The 23,098-nt window shown below is 43.3% G+C and overlaps 1 protein-coding gene across 6 annotated transcripts in view; it reads right to left on the bottom strand.

The window, feature by feature from the left end:
* Positions 1–23,098, bottom strand: part of LOC126353879 (cyclic GMP-AMP synthase-like receptor) — a 324,472-nt gene that overhangs the window by 290,322 nt on the left and 11,052 nt on the right. The window lies entirely within an intron of this gene.

Below are 23,098 nucleotides of genomic sequence, written 5' to 3' on the forward strand. Positions count from 1 at the left end.
CTTGCAGCTTACTGTTCGATGTATGGCAATGTCAACCATTCCACAGTATTCATAGTATGGATTACTAGTCAGTTTTATTTTGTGGCGTCATGTAGCTGCCAAGATTATATCATTTATAAACATGTAAGGTGCTGATCACAATCTTGAACATAAGTTTTGTCTGCATACTCTGACCAGTCAGTCTTCCAGTTTATGTCTTTGGGTTTCATTTGGTTTGCTGAGGGTTATGCATTTTTCCCAGTGGTTTCAATTCTTATCTTTGTCATATAGAATCTTACATTGGTAGTCATCTCTAAAAAAATATGTTGCAGTTTACAATGCACAAATTATATTTGCTGGCATCTCCTGTTGTCTCTATTCCCTATCATGGCACTTCACCCAGCCTTTACTAAGTCCATCTGACTGGCTGGTAATTGGAGCATATTTATGAGATTTGCCTCACAGTCTATGAAGGCCAGTCCTCATTTGTTAACTGGTTTCATAAGTTGATCCCTGGGTACCTGAAATAACATACCTTTCTGAATAACCCATCCTATGTACTTTTCAATTTGTGCAGTACATTTACTATCAATGGGTCTTATTTGTGTGACATTTTTTCGATAAGGCCAGTGCATTAACACATTCAGTCCTTTGAATAGTGTTTAAATTTCTTGAATTATTCTCTGTCAGAGTGCCTCCTACTTTTTCTAGCATCTCTTTGGAATTGATGCCAAACAACTCATTTATATTTTTCCTCCTTTTCACTCCTAGCACATTCATTTTGACATATTCATTGAAAGGATGTGGTGTGGAATGAGCACTTTCATTTAGCCACATGAACTGTGTTTTATGATTGTTTATCATTGCCCCTTCTTTCTCTTTATAATCGCCTATTATTTCTGATACTTTTTTGATGTCTTGGGGTTCTGTAATTCTAGTTCTAACATCATCAAGATAAGCGTTCACAGTGAAACATTGTGCATCAACATGTAATCCAGGGAGCTGACTGTACGGATTAATGGTTTCAAAGATATCATTAACAGTATCAGGGACAACCCCATCACACTGAACATTGGAATGGGAATGCTTCTATGAAATGTCCTTTAATTCACATCTTGGAAACCATTTTGCATTGATCTGGTAAACAGGAAATCTATTTTTGTTTGTGGAATTTCGAAATACTGTAGCACAGTTCATAAGTATTGATGGCTGACTTGATCAAAGGCTTTCTCTAAATTGATGTTCAGTAGTCACAGTGTTTGCCCTGATGTGTCCACGAGTAGAAGAATGTATCTCTTAAGAAGCAAATTCTATCTATAGCACTTCTGTTAGGTATGCTACACATCTGTTCCAGTCCAAGGACATCTGGCAGGATTTACTTTAATCTTGCTGCTAAGACACGAGAAATTATTTTCGGGTCTGCACATAGCAACGTTATTGCACTCAATTCTGCTATTCTTCATGGAACAATTCTCTTTTGGTTAGGAGTAAGATAATCCCGGATTCTTTTTGGGAGTTCTGGGGTCTGCATCACTGTTTCTCTCTCGCTACTTCCTTCTTCCTTAACTGAACAGAAGAATTTATAAAATTCGTTTACAAACATATCTTAACTTTACTGAATATCGTCCTTGGAAAACTTCAAAGATGATTTTCTCTGCAAAATTGTGAAAAACGTTAACAACAACCTGTTTCTTGCCATTTTTAATGGTGTTGCATGACAATATTTCACCACAGAACAGGAAGCAGTGTCACAAATTAACCTCTTCAGGGGTATTGACACATATTGGGCCATTAATCTTATGTTGAATATAGTGCACAATATGACATACTGCAATGGGCAGTGTTTACATTTGTGAACCAGGAGTTGGCTTCCCTGTTCACAGTTTTCCATCTTCAACTATTATCGAGACAATAAACAGTTACTGCCTGTCATTCAAAGTGCGTGTTTCATTATTTACATTTTCTTGCTGGCAAATTTTGCTTCAACATTTTTTATTTTGTGCTTTGATCATGCGCTATGGTAGTTTTAGTGTTGAAACAGTGATATCTGTGCAACATTTTATATAAACTGATTCTTTACAGACCCATACATTTGGGGCCACAGTGCAAAAGGTATCATACACTCAGAGACAGTAACTTCTACTAAGTATCGGTTTATAGATAAAATGCTTATCCTCTTCAAGGATGAAAGCAGGGAAAATAGTAAATAAGGTCTAAACCCAAAAATCGGGGATTCAAAGCATGGATATGCTCCAGCTCAGAGTACAGAAGAGTACAATGGAAACAGATACATCACAGAAATGTATCTCATGCACTTAGATCTAGAAGTACATAGTGTAAGTTCTGGGGTATAATGCACGTATCATATTTGTTTGTTACTTACATCAGTCTTAATTTTCTTTACTTGCCATATTCTGTGCTTATTTTCATGTATAAAGGAGGGAGGGGATTGATGGTGCCTCCATTTCCCTCAGGTGGCGTGCCAAGATGCTGCCAGAAAACGTTTTCTGAGCATAGCGCTACTACACTGTTGCAGAGGAGATGTGATATGGCAACCGCTATAGAATGAAATTTTATTTGCTAGGCAATCAGATATTTTACTAATGAGTCACAGATGGACAGTCACATTTACATTTAACATCGAGGAAGTAAGAAATTATGTACAAAGACTGCAAGATACGTTTTGCAACTTTACAAAAGCAAGTAGAGAAAAGAAGATTGTTGGAAAATTAAAACTCTTGTATGAGAAACTGAAGGTTCAGTTGCAGCAGATAACAGAAACTGTATCACAAGAGTAAGTTCATAAAGAACGTGGTTGGTTAGCTGCAGGGGGGAATCTGCTAGAAACTGTGTTTCGGCCAGCAGATAATGAGGATATCAAGAATTTAAACAGTACAACTGGAAGGGTGTAAGAGTTATCACAAAATACAGAAGCAAAAGTATGTTGCCACATGACATGTATAGGGAACGTGGAACAAGGAATACTCAATGTTACTTAAACAGTACGAAACATAACAGCAGAATTAGAGCAATATGCATGTAACACCAGGAATGTTTTAAATAGTGATGTAGAAAAAATACAAAGCCAGTTAAGCAACCTAGATGAAAAAGTGTTAATAGCTACATCATTATGAACTTAAGCAGATAGATTAGATGACATAAGAATCGAGGTTGAGACTTCGCATGAAGCAATATGTCATGCTACTCATGGGTAATTGAGTCTGACGTTATTAAATCCCCATCAAGTGCAGATCACATTACAGAAAGCTCAAAGACACTTTTCTGAGGGACTACAACAGGTCCTGCCTATAACAAGTATATCTGATGCAAGAGTAGAAACTGATCAGGGTAGACAGCACATTAAAACTGTAATTCCAGTAGTAGGAATAAATGCTCAGTACCAGTGTTACACATACATCCATATCCAATTAAACTGAGCAGAATTGGGAAATAGATACAGTTGCAAACTCATGAAGTATTATTAGTTTCTAGATGTAGAGATGCTCATATTGTCATATCTGTAGCAGATTTCAAAGACTGTAGTAGAGAAAATGTTATTATATGTCCAAAAAGGACGATACAGGAGAACAACAAATCACATGAAATACAATTGTTTTTGGGGAAAATGGAGGCAGGAAAGTGCAATAAAAAAAGTCTTAGCACCTTAGATAAAATTCACTGGCTTTATGTTTTCGCCAAGGATAGCAATTCGAGTCCGTGCAAAATAGCATAACCAGTAGATGCGCAGACAGTATGACATGCATGGAGAGAGCGGTCGTGGTGGGGGTTAGGGGCAGGCATTGTAGGAAAAATGCTGAATGCTGGAGGGGAAATGCCATTCTAAACTGAAACCTACACTCACATTTTTTGTAAATATTAAGGGAAGGGAGGGGGAGGGGGGAGGGGGGTGGGGGGCTCCACGCTCACTTTTGTATGGTGACCATTCAAACAGGTCTGTCTCCTCTGCTTTGGTTAATATCTCAAGGGAATTCTGCCGAAAGTGCAGCGATTTATTTTCGCCTGTCTTGTTAACCATTTTTAGCTTTCAGATGGTTCAAATCTCTCTGAGTACGATGGGACTTAACGTCTGAGGTCATCAGTTCCCTAGACTTAGAACTACTTAAACCTAACTAACCTAAGGGCATCTCACATATCCACGCCCGAGGCAGGATTCAAACCTGCAACCGTAGCAGCAGCGCGGTTCCGGACTGAAGTGCCTAGAACCGCTCAGCCACAACGGCCAGCTTTAACTTTCAGAAAAGCGTTAGGAGTGGCGAATTTTGAGTAAAACCAACATATTTCTCTGGTTGTCATACTAAAATTTCGCTTCTTTTGCCAAAACACAGCAGGGTTTACACAGTCTCACCTCACTAACATGTGCGGACACAGTTGTAAGAGAATTCTGCAACAATGGTTTATTAAGTTTATTAAGTGAAGAACTGAGGAAAAGTAGAGTCAGTACCTACGGAAGAAGCACATGCTCGATAAAAAAAAAAAGGAAAAAAAACTTGCCTTGGGGGAAAAAAGGACAGGTATACACTCGCGCGCACACACACATATCCATTCGCACACATACAGACACAGGCATTTACAGTCTGCCTGTGTCTGTACGTGTGCGGATGGATACGTGTGTGTGCGCGCGAGTGTATACCTGTCCTTTTTTCCACCTTAAGGCAAGTCTTTCCGCTCCCGGGATTGGAATGACTCCTTACCCTCTCCCTTAAAACCCACATCCTTTCGTCCTTCCCTCTCCTTCCCTCTTTCCTGATGAAGCAACCTTGGCTTGCGAAAGCTTCAAATTTGTGTGTGTGTGTGTGTGTGTGTTTGTGTAACAGAGAGTACTGCATAATAGGTGTAAAACGAAGCATAGGGTATAGGCAGAGACATGCTAAATGAAACGCATTTGACTGTGAAGAGAACTATGCGTGATGCCTTCAATGATGACCATATCAGAATATTATCAAATGCTCTTTCACAAGACCCAAAGAAATTCTGGTCGTATGTAAAGGCTATTAATGGTATTAAAGTTAGTGTCCAGATCCTCGCAAGTGAGACACAAATTGAATTTGGGGCTAACAAAGCAAATGCTGAAACGTGCAACTCCATTTTCAAATGTTCCTTTACAAAGGAAAACCCAGTAGAAATGCCCCAATTTAATCCCTATGGCACTGGAAACATGAATGAATTACATATTAGTGTCAGCTGAAATCGTTAAAATTGGACAAAGCTACAGAGCCCGATGGAATCCCTGTCAGATTCTACACTGAATTTTGCGGCTGAGTTAGCCCCTCTTTAAATTATAATCTATTTCAGATCCCTCGAGAAAAAAAAACGTGCCTATTTGTTGAAAAAAGGCACAGGTCACACCTGCCTACAAGAAGAGTGCCGGTAGCAGAAGTGATCCACAAGACTGCCAACCAGTATCCTTGAGACTGATTTGTTGTAGACTCTTAGAACATATTATGAGCTCAAACATTCCGAGGTATTTTGAACAGAACGTCCTCCTCAGTGCCAGTCAGCATGCATTTGGAAAACAATAACCATGTGAAACTCAACTTACACTTTTCTCACATGATATACCCGAAAGCTTGGATCATGGCAATCGGGTAGAAGCAGCATTTCTTCATATCCAGAAAACATTTGACATAGCAACATACCTACGATTATTGTTAAAAGTATGATCATATGGAGTATTAAGTGAAATTTGTGACTGGATTGAGGACTTTCTGTTAGGGGTGACACACCATGTAATCTCGGATGGAGAGTCATCGTCAGATTTGGACGCTACTTTGGGTGTGTCCCAGGGAAGTGTGTCGGGACCCTTTCTGTTCATTTTATATATTAATTACATTTGCAGGCAATATTAATAGCAAAATCAGGATTTTTGCAGATGATGTGGTTATCTGCAATGAAGTACTATCTGAAAGAAGCTGTATAAATATTCTATCAGATCTTTGAACGTATAAAGAAAAGGGCAGCATGAATGGTCACAGGTTTGTTTAACCCGTGAGAAACTGTCACAGAGATACTGAAGAAAATGAACTGGAAGACACTTGAAGATAGATGTAAACTATACCGAGAAAATCTATTAACAAAGTTTCATGAACCGTTATTACATGATGACTTAAGGGATGTACAACAGTCCCCTACGTATCTCTCACATAGCGATTGTGAGGATCATATTAGAACAATTACTGCACGCACAGTGGCAATCCAACAATCATTCTTCCTGCTCTCCATACAAGAATGATACAGGAAAAAACCCAGTAACTGGTACACTGGGACGTACCCTCTCCCATGGACCTCACCGTGGTTTGCAGAGTATAGATATACTGACAGGTTTTAGATATATTATATAATGGTAAGACAGAGATTTAGGAACAAGGTTTTAAATTGTAAGGCATTTCCAGGAGCAGATGTGGACTCTGGCCACAATATATTGGTTATGAACTGTAGATTAAAACTAAAGAAACTCTAAAAAGCAGGGAATTTAAGGAGATGGAACCTGAATAAACTGACTGAACCAGAGGTGGTAGGGAGTTTCAGGGAGAGCATTAGGGAACGATTAACAAGAATGGGGGAAAGAAATACAGTACAAGAAGAATGGGTAGCTTTGAGAGATGAAATAGTGAAGGCAACAGAGGATCAAGTAGGTAAAAAGACGAGAGCTAATAGGAATCCTTGGGTAACAGAAGAGATACTGCATTTAACTGATGAAAGGAGAAAATACAAAAATGCAGTAAATGAAGCAGGCAGAAAGGAATACAAAAGTCTCACAAATGAGATCGACAGGAACTGCAAAATGGCTAAGCAGGGATGGCTAGAGGACAAATGTAAGAATGTCGAGGTGTATATCACTAGGGGTAAGATAGATACTGCCTACAGGAAAATTAAAGACACCTTTGGAGAAAAGAGAACCACTTGCATGAATATCAAGAGCTCTGATGGAAACCCAGTTCTAAGCAAAGAAGAGAAAGCAGAAAGGTGGAAGGAGTATGTAGAGGGTCTAAACAAGGGCGATGTTCTTGAGGACAATATTATGGAAATGGAAGAAGATGTAGGTGAAGATGAAATGGAAGATATGATACTGCGTGAAGAGTTTGACAGAGCACTGAAAGACCTGAGTCGAAACAAGGTCCCGGGAGTAGACAACATTCCATGAGAACTACTGACAGCCTTGGGAGAGCCATCCCTGACAAAACTCTACCATCTGGTGAGCAAGATGTATGAGACAGGCGAAATACCCTCAGACTTCAAGAAGAATTTAATAATTCCAATCCCAAAGAAAGCAGGGGTTGACAGGTGTGAAAATTATCGAACTATCAGTTTAATAAGCCACAGCTGCAAATTGCTAACAAGAATCCCTTACAGACAAATGGAAAAACTGGTAGAAGCTGACCTCGGGGAAGATCAGTTTGGATTCCGTAGAAATACTGGAACACGTGAGACAATACTGACCTTACGACTTATCTTAGAAGAAAGATTAAGGAAAGGCAAACCTACATTTCTAGCATTTGTAGACTTAGAGAAAGCTTTTGACAATGTTGACTGGAATACTCTCTTTCAAATTCTGAAGGTGGCAGCGGGTAAAATACAGGGAGCGAAAGGCTATTTTCAATTTTTACAGAAACCAGATGGCAATTATAAGAGTCGAGGGACATGAAAGGGAAGCAGTGGTTAGGAAGGGAGTAAGACAGGGTTGCAGCCTCTCCCCGATGTTATTCAATCTGTATATTGAGCAAGCAGTAAAGGAAACAAAAGAAAAATTTGGAGTAGTTATTAAAATCCATGGAGAAGAAATAAAAACCTTGAGGTTTGCCGATGACATTGTAATTCTGTCAGAGACAGCAAAGGACTTGGAAGAGCAGTTGAACGGAATGGACAGTGTCTTGAAAGGAGGATATAAGATGAACATCAACAAAAGCAAAATGAGAATAATGGAATGTAGTCGAATTAAGTCGCGTGATGCTGAGTGAGCTAGATTAGAAAATGAGACACTTAAAGTAGTAAAGGAGTTTTGCTATTTGGGGAGCAAAATAACTGATGATGTCGAAGTGGAGAGGATATAAAATGTAGACTGGCAATGGCAAGGAAAGTGTTTCTGAAGAAGAGAAATTTGTCAACATCAAGTATAGATTTAGATGTCTGGATGTCTTTTCTCGATGTATTTGTATGGAGTGTAGCCATGTATGGAAGTGAAATGTGGACGATAAATAGTTTAGAGAAAAAGATAATAGAAGCTTTCGAAATGTGGTGCTCCAGAAGGATGCTCAAGGTTAGATCACATAACTAATGAGAAGGTATTGAATAGAATTGGTGAGAAGAGGAGTTTGTGGCACAGCTTGACAAAAAGAAGGGACCGTTTGGTAGGACATGTTCTGAGGCATCAAGGGATCACAAATTTAGCATTGGAGGGCAGCGTGGAGGGTAAAAATCGTAGAGGGAGACCAAGAGACGTATTTCGAAATTTGGGCTACAGAATGTATGGACAAATGACGGCAGGATAATGATTAAGACCGAAAAAGGAAAGAGAACAATTTGCAGTGTTAATGAACTCGAAAGCCTGTGCTGTAGAAGTTAAATCATGTCTAATCTTGCTGCCACTAACCTGTATGTTATATTGTTTGCACTGTCAACCATAACTTAACTAATGTATTATCGAATTTTTCGTTTCTCCACATAACTATTTTTTATCTCTAATTGTTTTCTAATGTAATTCTGTTATTATTTGTAATATCAACTTTTCGTTTCTCCACATAACTATATTCATCTCTAATTGTTTACTCGTGTAATTTTGTTAGTTGTTACATAAAGTAGTCTCACTTCCATCTTTAAATAGCAACCCACCATCATACTTTAGTTGTTATCCTCATAAGTTCAATTAATATCACACTCTACCGTAACGTGCAGATCACTCCCGTTGTGTCCTTCCCCTGCCAGCCCACGGCTACTTCCAGAACCGTTGCAGACCTCGCTGACCTTGGCTGCAGTTCCCGTTGCCTCCCCGGGGACCCACCCCCTTCCCCTATCGGCTGCTCTCACTGCTCAGTACTGGGAGGACACTCCCTCTCTCGGCTGCTCTCACTGCTCAGTACTGGGAGGACACTCCCTCTCTCGGCTGCTCTCACTGCTCAGCACTGGGAGGACACTCCCTCACCCTCCCCCCCCCCCCCTTTTCACACGCCTTCCGCATTCCTCATGCCAGATCTTGTCACCGCTAACCACGACCCGCAAACTTCTGTCGGCAGTCTCCTTGGGCAATCAACACCCGAGTGCACCAAGCTGCATATTGCACATGCAAATGTCCAACCTCCGCCACCTCACTTCAACGAGTTCAAATATATATTTCAGATTACTGATATACAAGTAATATTTTTGTCAGAGACTTGGCTGAAACCAAGTATTCCTACAACTTCAGTAAACCTAGATGGCTAATCTTTCTCAGGCACGACAGATGCAACAGGCGAGGGGACGGAGTAGGGGTGTACATGCCCTCTGATTTGTCACCTACTGTACTACGCACATCCGGCAACAATGTAGATAAACAAGAGGAATATATGTTCATAGAGATCAAATCCCTTAACAGAAAGTGCTTAATATGTGTCCTTTACAAACCTCCTAAAGTAGGCGGATTCGTCTGCTTCGAAACTGCCCTCTCTAGTCTCGAATCTTCATATGAACATGTAATTATAGCAGGTGACAGTAACATTAATTTTCTGGGCAGTAGTCCTTCCGCTGGGAAATTTAAGAGGATGCTTTCTTCCTCAAATATGACGCTACTTCAGCTGGCACCTATTCATCACACGACTACCATTACCACTTTCATAGATATATTCGCAAAGAAATCTCCAAACAGAATAATCCGCACCTCTCAAATATCTGCGCCTGGCATGTCTGCCCATGACATCATTTTCATGACCTATTCACTAGAATGTCGTAGAAAGAAACAAAAACTGTCTACATACCGAGACTTCAAACGCATAAATTTGCCTGAACTCGAAACTGAGGCACAAGAAATAGTTTGGGGGATGACCTCTACTCCCCTCATGGACATAAACGACAAACTCCAGGATTTCACTAACAAAATTACTCAACCATATGACAAATACGCTCCAATAAAGAGCAGAAAAGTAAAAAGGAAACCTGCACCTTGGCTGACTGATGAACTAAAACAGCTCATAAATCTCAGAGACAGAGCACGTAACTGCAGTGTGCAAAAAAGCATCAGCATCCCTTCATGTCCTACAAAATAATAAAAAACTTTTCCCTTTCGAACTGAAAAAGAAGTTAGTACAAACGCTTATACTCCCAATCATTGACTACAGCGATATTATCCTACAAGGCCTCTCTCAGGAAAACTCGCGACGTCTGGAACTGGTCATGAATGCCTGCGTCCGATATATCTGTGACGTTCGACTTTTTGATCACATCTCACCAGCATATGCAAAATTGTCCTGGCTGCGTGCAGACAAACGCAGAGATTTCCATACACTCTGTCTCATATACTGCCTTATAAATGTACACTGTCCCTCATATCTCTCCTCGTCTTTACGTCGGAACAACATGACAGAAACACACGTTCCCATCATAACAAAATCCTCTCTGTTCCACTGCATCGCTCAGTCACCTTCTCCAAGTCCTTTACAGTAGCGGGAACCCGGCTCTGGAATAACCTCCCTCGTTATGTTAGAGAACTTAAAAACATGTCCGGCTTCAAAAAACAGTTAATGACGTATCTACTTAAGCAACAGTGATGCCTTACTCTGTACACGAATGCACTTCACCTCATTACTTACCTCCCTCCCCCAAAACTCGCTATACTAGTAACATCTACTTTACACACCAAGATATTAATGTACATCTGCACAAATCTTCATTACAATTACCAATTTTTCTCATGTGTATCATTATTATTTGATTTTTTACTGTTACTATTATTAATTTTATCATAATTTGTATGTATAGCACCTGTTGTAAAAATACTGCCAGTACTTACTTCATTAGGTCTTAGTCATTATTCTTTATTCATATTGTGACTAGAGTAATCTAATTTTCTTATTTAAAGTACTGTTATGATGTAACTCTGATGTGTGAAATGCTGCATGTGTGAAACACTGGTCCGATGTAAGAGAGGGCCTGATTGCCCTAATCTGATCAGGTTAAATAAATAAATAAATTATCCTCCTGAAAGTGATGGATAACGAAAAGTTTTATGTAGCAGTTCAGTTCAAGGCACTGTCGAGTAGTGCCATTACAGAGATCGTAAGAAATACTCCAACAAAAACCTTCAAGTGAAATTTCTTTTCTTTTCATTACATTGTTTCTTTAAAAATGCTCAATGTAAACAAAGTGGTCAACCATTTACATTGTTTTAACAGTAACAAATAGAAAATACTGAATTAATTTTAATGTCATATCTTAGTATACGGCCAGACCAGACACATTTCTTAAAGAACAGAATGGGTAAAGGTTGGACAGATGTTGCTTGTAAAGTGTTCTTTCCAGTCAGTCAAATTTGTGAAGAACTCATACAGTACATGGCCTTTATCGACTATGAGAAAACTTTTGATAAAGTTAACGGAGTTAGAAAATACAAGTACAAAAGGAAATCCGTATGCGAGAACCATCTCTCAAGGAGTGAGAAAAGAGCCACCTTTATCACACACATTTTCAGTATAAACACTGTACCCTACTTCCGTTAGGGCTGCTGTCTGCTTGTGTGGAATTCCAACTGCAATGCTATTTCGTGGCGAATTGCGGCGTTGCAATCCTTGAAGTTTCAACAACAGCCATGTACAAGGTCAAAGCGCTATCATCACTGCATCCTGGGTGCAAATGTAACAATCAGCATCTGACTGACACGCGTCGGAAAATGGTCGTGAAGCTGTGAGGCAAAATCTAGTTTCTAATTAATTTGAAACGATTGATATGATGGAAAGTGTTTACGATAGTGATTATTTAAATCATGCAAAAGTTTTTCGATGGTATTCTCTTTTTCGTGAAGGCAGAGAGGACATTAAGGATGAACCATGAGCATCAAAGCTGCGAACAAGTCACGTGGACGAAAATGTCCCAAAAATAGCAGAAATTATTCCATCAGACAATTTCTTTTTCACAACTCATCGAGGAGCTGTTAGGAATGCTAAAACTATTGTGCACACAATTTTGACTGAGGATTTGGGCAAAAGTAAAGTCTGTGCACGGTTTGTACCACACGTATATTCTGGGCATGAAAAACATGGCGGAGTCCAACACTGCTAAGACCTGTCACATGCTACCCAAAGAGATACTGATTTCACGAAATCGATTGTAACTGGCGGCGAGACGTTGTGTTTTCAATACGGGCCTTTTACAATGCAGCAGAGTACAGTGTTGTCGAGTCCATTGAGTCCATGGAAGCCAAAACCAAGGAAAATGCAATAGAAGAAGGAATAGGCTACACTGCTAACAGTTTTCTTTGAATCCAAAGAAATTATTCACAAGTACTTTGTACCAGAAGGGCAACTCACTAATTCTGGGATAAATAAAGTAACTAGCAGCAGGAAAGGAAGTTTGATTTGCAAAACAAGTTGTTATATGCTTGCTGCGACGGATGGCCACACAAACAAACTTGTAATTCTGAGTATTATTTCGCATCCTCCATTGCTTGTGGGTGACAACTGGTCAGATTCGTGCCAAATACCAAGAGGCAGGTTCCTGGTTTGTCCTCCTCGACATTGACCCAGACCACAAAGACTATGCTTAAGTTTTGACAGAAAACGGATTGCAGTCCTGGATCACACCCCCCCCCCCCCTCCGCCCCCTCCCAACCCGTCATATTCGCCGGATTTGGCCTCAGCTGATTTCTGATTGTTCCCCAAAATTGATGTTGGCGCAATGTTATAACGCTGTTATGGGTATGCAAGAAAATTGCACTACAGTACTAAATGCAGTTCCAAAAAAGGACTAAAATAATAGTTTCAAAACACTTTTCAAGCAATTTCAGCTCTGTATCGATCAGGGAGAGTTTATTTTGAATAAATACAGTGATTTTCTGGACATTATCCCTGACTTCTATTTTCCACAGCCATAACAGAACTGGGACACACTGTGTACATCGCTGATGTCTTAAATACATAGTAAAACAAAGTAGTGCGCCATTATAAGCCCAATAATAATATTATAAAAACTCTCTAGTTTGGAGATGATCAAACTATCTCAGGAGACCCTGAAGACAAATTACAGAGAGCAGTTTGGTCCTTACACAAAGTAACAAATGATTATAGTATGATTAGATTTAAAGACAGAACAAATATAATGGCGCTCCACAGTCAGGACTATTTAAGATCAAAAATAATAATTTACAATTAACCACGAGAAGAAATAAACAGTTCCAAATTTCTGGGAAGTGAGGTCTTATATACACTCCTGGAAATTGAAATAAGAACACCGTGAATTCATTGTCCCAGGAAGGAGAAACTTTATTGACACATTCCTGGGTTCAGATACATCACATGATCACACTGACAGAACCACAGGCACATAGACACAGGCAACAGAGCATGCACAATGTCGGCACTAGTACAGTGTATATCCACCTTTCGCAGCAATGCAGGCTGCTATTCTCCCATGGAGACGATCGTAGAGATGCTGGATGTAGTCCTGTGGAACGGCTTGCCATGCCATTTCCACCTGGCGCCTCAGTTGGACCAGCGTTCGTGCTGGACGTGCAGACCGCGTGAGACGACGCTTCATCCAGTCCCAAACATGCTCAATGGGGGACAGATCCGGAGATCTTGCTGGCCAGGGTAGTTGACTTACACCTTCTAGAGCACGTTGGGTGGCACGGGATACATGCGGACGTGCATTGTCCTGTTGGAACAGCAAGTTCCCTTGCCGGTCTAGGAATGGTAGAACGATGGGTTCGATGACGGTTTGGATGTACCGTGCACTATTCAGTGTCCCCTCGATGATCACCAGAGGTGTACGGCCAGTGTAGGAGATCGCTCCCCACACCATGATGCCGGGTGTTGGCCCTGTGTGCCTCGGTCGTATGCAGTCCTGATTGTGGCGCTCACCTGCACGCTGCCAAACACGCATACGACCATCACTTGCACCAAGGCAGAAGTGACTCTCATCGCTGAAGACGACACGTCTCCATTCGTCCCTCCATTCACGCCTGTCGCGTCACCACTGGAGGTGTGCAGCCCGCACGATGTTGGGGCGTGAGCGGAAGACGGCCTAACGGTGTGCGGGACCGTAGCCCAGCTTCATGGAGACGGTTGCGAATGGTCCTCGCCGATACCCCAGGAGCAACAGTGTCCCTAATTTGCTGGGAAGTGGTGGTGCGGTCCCCTACGGCACTGCATAGGATCCTACGGTCTTGGCGTGCATCCGTGCGTCGCTACGGTCCAGTCCCAGGTCGACGGGCACGTGCACCTTCCGCCGACCACTGGCGACAACATCGATGTACTGTGGAGACCTCACGCCCCACGTGTTGAGCAATTTGGTGGTACGTCCACCCGGCCTCCCGCATGCCCACTATACGCCCTCGCTCAAAGTCCGTCAACTGCACATACGGTTCACGTCCACGCTGTCGCGGCATGCTACCAGTGTTAAAGACTGCGATGGAGCTCCGTATGCCACGGCAAACTGGCTGACACTGACGGCGGCGGTGCACAAATGCTGCGCAGCTAGCGCCATTCGACGGCCAACACCGCGGTTCCTGGTGTGTCCGCTGTGCCGTGCATGTGATCATTGCTTGTACAGCCCTCTCGCAGTGTCCGGAGCAAGTATGGTGGGTCTGACACACCGGTGTCAATGTGTTCTTTTTTCCATTTCCAGGAGTGTATTATTTCCAGTGATCACGAATTCAAATTGCAAAACTTTCAGCAGTTGGTAGGTACAGTAAATCAAACATTCCTCAAAAAAATTGAAAAGAGATAGTAACAACACTCTTTAATATGATGGCTGTACCAGAACTAATGGTCGGTGACTTAGATACTAACTGCTAATCAATGGAGGAAGATTGAAGCTCCAGAGATGAGACTCTTAAGATCACTAGCTGATTGCAAACTCAAAGGTCAGGAAAATGAAATGAATTTAGAAACGAACTGAGTGTCAAACGTATACTTCAGAATACAGCGGAGTACACAAAGAAATGGCACGAACATATTCAATACATGTCAGATGGATGAATACCTACATTAACATACAAATTACGTCTCATGGGAGAAGAAATGTTGAGTGTGCTAAGAAATGGAAAGATCAGTTGAGTTGTACTGTACCTGAAATTAGAGTGACAAGATGTCCTAAATGAGAACTGTATATGATGATGTTAATGATGGCAATCTCAATATCACCATGTAGAGTGAGTTTGTAGGCAAGCCTCGTAAACAACTTGCAGCCCATTCACCCGAATACAATGCACCAGTATCTGTACCCAACGCTAATCTCCAGCTTAACTGTATGTGTTAAATTCAGACAAATCGATAGTCTACACAAAACTGCACATCATTCTTGAGAAGTACCAGAACTTCTATAAAAAACAGTACTGATGAAGCAAGACCGCAGAACAGTCACAATGTACACTCATATAAAACCTGGTTGCTAGCTGGCTGCAGCAGAGGCTAAGTCCAAGCCATTCACTTGAGGTGCAAATAAAACTGGCTACCCCTCAGAACTGTTGAGTCCTGCCATCTGCACCATCTGGCAGCATTGTAGATTGAGGAAACATCTGGCAGCACTGTAGATTGTCGAAGTGACTGGAGGAGATGTCTTCTGTTTGAGCTGCTACAGTACTGAAACTGCTCGTGGTCGAGAGGTAAACGTTATGCAATGTAGATGTTGAGCTGCGAGTTTAAGTTTCCTCCTTCGTTTATTATTTAAATCAGATTTCGATTGTCTGCTAAAGGTATCAGTCTGATGGAAGCTCAAAGATAATATGTTTCACTTTTGAAACCACCAGTGGATAAGAAGAGATTCTCTCAGGTTTCGAGCGGCGATCAGAAGTGGTAAAGGCTGCCAGTCTTGTTTGCAAGATGAAAGCAGATCTGACCATTTGCAGCATAGTCGACAGGACCAATTGCGGACCTCTGGTACAGAGCCGAGTGGAGGGTCTGAATCAGAGGCTCAGACGGTTTTGCGACCATGTAGGCTACAGATTCCTCGACTGGCGCCAAAGGGTGGTTGGGTTTCGGGTTCCGCTGAATAGGTCAGGTGTCCACTATATGCAGGAGGTGGCTACACAGGTAGAGGGTCTCGGGAAAACACAAGATGGGCTTCAGTCACAATGGGTGCAGGCTGAACACAGGAAGAACATAGATATCGGAACCATTTGTATAACAGTTGTAAATTGTCATAGCTGTGTTGGGAAAGTACCAGAGCTCCAAGCACTAATAGAAAGCACTGATGCTCAAATCGTTATAGGCACTGAAAGCTGGCTGAAGCTGGATATAAGCTCAGCCGAAATTTTTGCAAAGAACCTAACGGTGTTCCGAAAAGATAGGCTAAACACGGTTGGCGGTGGCGTGTTTGTTGCTGTTAGAAGTAGTTTAACTTGTCGCGAAATTGAAGCAGATACTGCCTGTGAGTTTGTATGGGCAGAGGTTATTGTTGGTAACCAGAATAAAATAATAATTGGATCCTTTTACCGGCCTCCCAGTTCAGATGATACAGTTCCTGAAAGGTTCAAAGAAAACTTGAGTTTGATTCCAAACACGTACCCGACTCATACGATAATAGTCGGTGGTGACTTTAATTTACCCTCGATATGTTGGCGAAAATACATGTTTAATTCCGGAGGTACGCATAAAGTATCACCCGAAATTGTGCTAAACGCATTCTCTGAAAATTATTTCGATCAGTAAGTTCATGAGCCCACGCGAATAGTAAACGGTTGTGAAAACACACTTGACCTCTTAGCAACGAATAATCCCGAGTTAGTAACCAGCATCAAAACCGATATAGGGATTAGTGAAAAAGGGTTGTCGTAGCGAGACTGAATATTGTAATCCCCAAATCCTCGAAAAATAAGCGAAAAATATACCCATTCAAAAAAGCAGATAAAAATTCACTTGACGCATTCCTGAGAGACAATCTCCACTCATTCCAAATTAATAATATAAGTGTAGACCAGATGTGGCTTAAATTCAAAGAAATAGTATCGGTAGCAATTGAGAGGTTTATACCACATAAACTAATAAACTACGGAGCTGGTCCTCCTTGGTACACAAAACGGGCTAGAAACAACGAAACAAACATGCCAAATTTAAATAGACGCAAAATCCCCAAGATTGGCGATCCTTTACAGAAGCTCGAAACTTGGCGCGGAGTTCAATGCGAGACGCCTATAACAGTTTCTCCAACGTAACGTTGTCTCGAAACCTGGTAGAAAATCCAAAGAGATTCTGGTCGTATGTAAAGTATGTTAGCGGCAAGAAACAATCAGTGCCTTCTCTGCGTGATAACAATGGATATAATGTCGAAGACAGTGCTGCCAAACAGTGGCGTAGCGTGGTTGGAAAGGTTGGGGAGACTCTGCAGTTATTATAGGGAGACAAAATAGTACAATAAACAATAATTTAAACAAATGACACAAAACGCATCAAATAAAACAACAACTACTACTACTACTACAACTACCACTACCACCGCCACAAATAATAATAACAATAATAACTAACTTGTTCAAGAAACGATGACAAATTTGTAGAACTCCAGCAGCAAGAGAAGAAGCATTTTCATTTTCTTGTACACAAGTGCAATGCGCCTGTCTTTTCTTTCAGCGAATAAGTCTATAACTAGGTCTACAAAGATCTGATCACTGAATAGCTCTCCAAGTAGTGACTTTTCTATTTCTAACGTGCTCAAACACTACAGCTTGATGTTGGACATTGAATTCCTTAAATAATTCTTCACTCGTTTAAGAGTACTCATGTTTCGTTGACTGCTTGCTGTAGCTGCGCGTAGGGTCAAAACCAAAATCAGGAACTTCGTTGTCTCTTCATAAACGGAAGCTAAATCATTGTTGACAATGTACTTTAAGAGGATTCTTGGAGATAAGTGTATTTTCTCATCAGCGTATATGTTACACATTTCATTTTCAACTTGTTCTTGTTTGAAAAAAGGGTACTTCTCTAATAATTGAAACAGTTTCAACTTTGGGAATTCTTTTTGATAGTTCAAAAGTTCAACAAACTGAATTTGGGGAAAGTCTTGAAATCTTCTTTCCATCTGAACAATTTGCAGATCCAGTATCTCATAAGTTAGTGACCTGTGAGATGTCTTTTGACTGCCACAGAATGATAAGTTTCCATTCGAACACAACCTGCATTTAATGCATTCATCAACGAATGTTTCCGTTCTTAATTGTCGTAAGTTTCTCAAAACAGTTCTTATTTCCTCGTGGCAAGCAGTTATACTGACAAATTTTGACTGAATAACATTAAAGAGATGATCAACATAAACAAAGCACCTTCTGTAAAAGTAAAGCAAGTAGACAAATGTAGGATCATCTATCCGTCATTTCATTCCCAAAGCACAGCTCAAAGATTCTGGGCCCCTCTGAGAGTATGTATAATCAAATGTGTAATTTAAAAAAAATTGTAAAGTCCTGAGAAATGGCTAGATGTTGAAACTGCCCTGGAACGAAAGTTCCAGCGAGTGTTGCTTGCATGTGGCAGTTTAAATCCTGTCTCAGTTAGCAATAAAGTTCGTTTTGATGATTTGCTGAAAAACGAATGGACTGCAGTAAGATCACTTACAAACATGCGTACTTGTCGTTTGATTTTGGAGGCATGTAACAGTACCACATTCAGTTGGTGTGCGTAACAATGAAGAAACAGCGCATAGGGACAGAACTGCTTCACCAATTGTTGTAGTCCTCTTTCTCTGCCCGCCATTACGGAAGCACCATCATATGGTTGACTAACCACTTTTCCTTCCACATTCCAATCTTTCAATAGTGCATGAACAATGTTTGACAAACTTTCAGCAGTTTTATCTGCAGAAACATCGTAAAATCCAACGAATCTTTCCTCAATTTTGTCTGCAATACAGTACCTGAATATTATACTCATTTGACTCTTTCATGATACGTATAATGTTTCATCAGCCTGAATCGAAATGAAATTGCAGTTCTGAATTTCAGGTTTTATTTTCTCATTAACTGCCAGAGTTATCATTTCTATTACATCATTCTGTATATCTAGAGACGTTCCTTTAAAGGTTGAGGATGATGACAGATGGTCTCGGATTAACTGCTCTCTTTGAGCTAGTAAATCCAACAATTCCAGATAGTTACCTTTGTTGCTGGAGGATTCGTCTTCTCGATGGCCGCGAAAGGCTAGTTCTTGTTTACAAAGAAATACAATTGCCTGAATAAGACGAGACAATACTCTCATGCTGTATGCAGCTTGTTGGTTGTATTTTATTGCTGTCAGACCAGCGGCTTCAGAAAGAGCGTGCTCAATTCTACTTTTGCCCAATAACTGAAATGATTCTTTGTTCTGCAGGTGACGTTTTGATGTCTGATGTTCTTTGTGCTTTCCTGTCAAAGTTCTTTATCGTACAAATGCCCTCATTGCATCACTCCTTTTCACCACCAAATAGAAGACATATATAACAATATAATCTGTTATTAACTGCATTCGCAGTCAGCCAAGCATACTTTTCGTACCAGGCTGTCTGAAAAGTGCGTTTCTGTTTGGCTTCACTTAAAACTACACTGAGTATAGGAGTAGGTCGTTTGTCCTTCAATTCGCACTTTTTTTTCGTACCTTAATGTAGAAAAAGGCGTTTTTAATAAAAATTCTATAAGGTGTACAGTTGCTGGCTCACTCATAATGGCGACACAACGAAAATATGCACTAAAATCACCCAAGAATGACTATGAACACAAACCGCGCGACTGTTCACTTCCGTGTTAAAAGCCAGCATAGAAGTGGCAGAGACTAGTCTCTAGAGGTGGCAAAAAATAACGTAACTGATAGAAATAACCGATTACTGAGAAGTAACGGTTACTGCAATAACCGTTCCTCTGATACAGGCAGTTATTTCAAGAACTGTCCAATGTCAACAGTGCCTCGCGCCGTCTGTTGACCGAATATCGTACTACGCTTTCCCGTCAACTCATCGGAGATCTGGCTAGGAACTAGGGAGAGGGTAGACCATTTGGTAGGCGTTCTATAGGCCATGGGTATAACTGTGACACTGCGCGCCATCTGTTGATATGAACTGTGTACTATATCGTGCGTCTTCGTTACTTTTAGCACAAACAGTTAAATAAAGTTAATGTCCGAGCGGTGGCTGATAGGAGCTGCAGTACAGGCATTAACAAGTACGGTCGTTCCCTTAAGCCACCGCCTCATATGTCAATTTAGCTTGGACGAGTAGTATAAAGAGAGGTACCATAAGGAATTCGAGCGACTATGGAAATAACTGTCAGAGATCGGTATTTTCCTCTGGCTTATCTTCGGCGGAACTCGAGAGAGTTGCGCCCTTCGAGGATTGATTTCCGCAATCGTCGAAGCGATAGGTTTAGCAGCAGTAGCGGTTCCCGTCGCAGTTCCAGCGGTTCCAGCAGTTCCAACAGATCCGGCAGCGCAGGCACCAGTGTCAGCAGCAGCCGCCGCCCCCGCAGCGCGACTCCTGTCGCCGGTGCAGCCCTTCCTGCTCGCCGTCTCGTCGCCGGCTGACGCAGTCTGCCCCGTTCGTCGCCATCGCCGCCGCCTCCGCCTCCGCCAGCCCGCCGCCGAGCCCTTCCTCCTCCGCCGCCGCAGCAGCAGGGCGGGGCCCCGGACCCCACTCCCCGCCGTCACAGCAGCAGCCGCCGCCGCCGTCTTCGCCTTCCTGGACTTGTGCAGTGTAGTGTAGTGTTCGTCTTCATCTTCGTCTTCGTTGTCTGTCATCCTTAGTGTTTCTTTTTCCCTCATCCCGTTCAGTTGTTTCATTTCACCATGACCACCCCTACCACCACCGCAACTATCACAGCCATTACTTACACCTCCCCCTCAGCAGCTGCCACCACCATTACTTGGTGTGCTCAAACACCCCCCGCCCCCTACATCCCACCCCTCCTCACCCTTCCCTCCCCAGCTCCCTTTGTCGCTCCTTCTCCCCCAGCCACCTCACCTGACCCCTTCCCTCCACTCCCCCACGCCGCTTCATCCGCTCGTGCAGCCCCCGCCAGGGTTGTGGCTCGGAGAGCCTCCACCCGTGCCGCACCTTCACCAGCACCAGCACCAGCACCAGCACCTGCGCCCGCACCTGCAGCACCGGCCCCAGCACCACTGCCGGGACCTGCCTCCTCCCACCATCTCCCGGTTGCTCCTGTACCCCGCCCCTCTTCCCATCCCGTAAAACGTCCAAGTGGCACCCCTGCCTACTCCACTCCCATGAAATCACAGCTCCTTCCCCCTCCTCCCCCCAAAGATGCCACGGATGTCTCCCCGCCCGCCCCTTCTACTGCTTCCTCTACCACCCCCTCCTACAGATACCTCCTTTCCCATCCAGATCCCTCTCTCCTGGAGGCCCGCAACCTCACCTTGCTCCTCCGCCAACACTTTCCTGGCGCCCCTATCTCCCTTCCCACCCCCCGTAGGGACTCCGTCCTTATCACCTCCTCTAGCCCCACCCTCCACACCGACATCCTATCCTGCATCCCCATTACCCGCTTCGGCCCCAATGCCTCTCTCGCCCCTGCTCCTTCCCCTTCCTCCTCCCGTCAACCCCGACCCCCGCGTCGCCCGCCAACCCTCACCGCCGTGATCACCCGGCTTAGTCCGACGATCACGGAGGAGGAGGTGTTGGCAGAGCTTAAGGCGCATCCCTACCTCGATGTTCGTGCCATTTGCCGGATCCACAACCCTGCCACCCCCACCCGCCTTATGCGGGTTTTTTCTGAGCACGCTCCTTCGATCGACCTTCTCCTTAAGGAGGGTGCCCTCCTCTTCAACCGCCGCTACAAGGTCGACCCTTCCCGCTCCCCTCCCCAGTCCATCCGATGCCAGAGGTGCCTGCGCTATAATGCACACCCTACATCTGCGTGCCGCGAGGCCCCTGTCTGCCCGCACTGCAAGCAAGCGCACTTCCTCCGGCAGTGCCCCAACCTGCAGTCCCCTCCATCCTGCAACACCTGTAACCTCCCTCACCCACATACTCCCAGAAATGCAAGGCTCGACCAGCCCCTTCCACTACTGAACTCACCGTCCCTGTCCGCCCTCTGGATGACCCTACCCCCCCTGGTAACTCCCTTCGTCCCCCGCCCGCCACTGCCGAGGACATCATCCGCTTTGTCACCATTGTCCTCCAAAACGTCCATCCTTTTCAGTGCCCCCACACCCTCCAGCAGATATCCCTCGCCGCACGCTCCGTGTTCCATCTCAATACCTATGCCACCTACTCCCATAACCAGGCCCACTTCACCTTCTCCCGTCTTGACACCCTCGTCTAAATTCCCATCATGGCGCGACAGCACCGTATCTTGTTCAATAACATCCGCTCCCTTCCTGTCAACAAGAACCTCCTTCTGCATACACTCACGACCCACCGCGTGGATGCCTTCCTCCTGAACGAAACCTTTCTCCAGCCCCACATCACCATCCACACCTCCCCCTACCTCCTTCATCGCTCCGACAATCCCCTGCTCCTGGTCACGACCGTGTTACTTACCGCCACCTCCATGAAGCTCCCGCCTCCTTCCTCTCCGCCCTGGCCAGACTGTACAATGTGGTCTTGTCCAACAGCTTCTACCCCGACCTGTGGAAAACCTCCCAGATCCTGATGTTCCTCAAACCTGATAAACCACCTTCCGCTGTCTCCTCCTACCGTCCTATAAGCCTTACCTCAGTCTTCAGCAAGGCCCTGGAATCCATTCTTACCCGCCGCATCCACCAGCACCTCCACCAGCACCGCTTCCTTCCCTCCACCCAATGTGGCTTTCGGCCATCCTTCTCTGCCGATGACCTTCTCCTTCACCTCACTCACCTCCTCTCAGAACAACTCAACTCCCGTCGCTCTGCCATCTTCCTCTCCCTCGACCTTGAACTCGCATATGACCGAGTATGGCATTCTGGTCTCCTCTTCAAGCTCCAAACCTTTGCCCTTCCCATCAACTACGTCCGTCTGGTCACCTCCTTCA

The sequence above is a fragment of the Schistocerca gregaria genome, chromosome 3 (assembly GCF_023897955.1).
Source record: "Schistocerca gregaria isolate iqSchGreg1 chromosome 3, iqSchGreg1.2, whole genome shotgun sequence".
Lineage (NCBI taxonomy): Eukaryota > Metazoa > Arthropoda > Insecta > Orthoptera > Acrididae > Schistocerca > Schistocerca gregaria.